We start from the raw sequence: 1,740 nt of genomic DNA on the forward strand, positions 1-1,740 counted from the left end.
TGCCTATGACAACTGACCCTCATAGCCTGGAAAGCCTGGGATGTTTGCGATGTCCCAATCTCCCTTCCTCACTCATAAATCCTGTTCCCAACTTTTCGCGACAAATGTTCTCAACACCTTGGGTCTAACTCCTACTGATCTCCACAGGTCTTTTTTTTTTTTTTGCGATACGCGGGCCTCTCACTGTTGTGGCCTCTCCCACCGCGGGGCACAGGCTCCGGACGCGCAGGCCCAGCGGCCATGGCTCACGCGGCACGTGGGATCCTCCCAGACCGGGGCACGAACCCGTGTCCCCTGCATCGGCAGGCGGACTCTCAACTACTGCGCCACCGGGGAAGCCCTCCACAGGTCTTTTTATCCTTTAGAGACCATTGGAGAAGATGCTGCGAAAAGATGGAGAGGATGGGAGTTCCCACCGAGCCCTCGCAGAGAACAGACACCGTGGGAGCCACCCCACATTCACAGGCAGAGCTCATCAGAACACATGACCACACTGTCCCCACGGGCCCTGCAAAAGATGCAGGATGAACACTGTTCTGCTACATAGGCAGGGCCACCCAAATGCGTGCAGAACCCAGGGCCAGAGTGCAAAAGGAGGCCCTCACACCATGTGGTTAATCTCTGTCCGATACAGTAGCCACAGGCCACGTGTAGCCATTTAAATTAAAATTAATTAAAATTAAATAAAATTTAAAATTCAGTACCTTAGTTGTATCAGTCACCTGTTAAGTACTCAATAGCCAAATTCTCTACTACAGAACATTTTCGTCATCACAGAAAGTCCTACTGGACTCGTGCTAGTCTAAGTATTTGAAGGCTTACAAGCTTACAAATGTTCAATAAAATATCTTTTAGCCTTCTACTTTATAATAACTGAAAGGCAAGCTTCAAATTTAGAACACAGGCACTGTCAGGGCAGGGTGAGCCAAGCTGGCACCCCTGCCCCCTCCCTCTTCTCTTTCCATCTCAGCCTTCATCCTGCACTGCAGAAGACACAATCCCAAGCTCTGTCCACACTCCTGACCTTGGACAGCGCGCCAAAGAATGGACTGCAGGTAAGAGGCCTGTGTAGGCCCTAGGAGCAGGGTCCATGGACAGGCATTCCAGGGGCCTGGTACCCACAGTGTGGACGAAAGAGGAAGCAAGGGCTCTGGCTGGGTAAAGCCCCTGGCCCCAGACTCCCACCTGTGGGGAGGGTACAGCTGGAGGATGGCCAAAGCAGGCCTGTAAAGCCTGGCAGGTCAGGGCCCCTCCTGCCTGGGTCTAGGGGGTCACACAGCTGCAAGGTTAGTGCTGAAACCAGGTTGCAAGAAGCAAAACACAAAATATACCATAACAGGTCAACAGAAGCCCAAGTGCTGTTGAATTCAAGACACACAAGGTAGAAAAGCAAGGCTTATGCTTCTTTTTTTTTTTATTGAATACTTTAACTGTAAAAATAATACAGACAGAAAAGTTAGTTAATATAGATACCCACAAAAATAAAGCAAAGCAAAAATCTCCTCTACTATGTCCCTACCCGCAGTGCTTGGTGTATCCGGCTCCTCTCACTGCACATCATTCCCTCTCAGTGAAGGATGAGGACCCAGAAGCACAGAAGAAGCAGTGGGGTTGTCAGAGGGTAACTGACAATGGAGCCGTGGCCACAGTGTAGTAGTCGTCATGTGTCCTGCCCAGACACCCTGGCCAGTGCAGCCGACCCCAGCAGGGATGAGTGTTGGCTGCAGCTAGGGGCTCCCG

At 51.1% G+C, this 1,740-nt stretch overlaps 1 protein-coding gene across 1 annotated transcript in view; it reads right to left on the reverse strand.

Annotated features, from left to right (window-relative positions):
- Positions 1-1,740, reverse strand: part of TRANK1 (tetratricopeptide repeat and ankyrin repeat containing 1) — a 65,741-nt gene that overhangs the window by 61,208 nt on the left and 2,793 nt on the right. The window lies entirely within an intron of this gene.

This window comes from Lipotes vexillifer, unplaced genomic scaffold, assembly GCF_000442215.2.
Source record: "Lipotes vexillifer unplaced genomic scaffold, Lipotes_vexillifer_v1.1 scaffold539, whole genome shotgun sequence".
Lineage (NCBI taxonomy): Eukaryota > Metazoa > Chordata > Mammalia > Artiodactyla > Lipotidae > Lipotes > Lipotes vexillifer.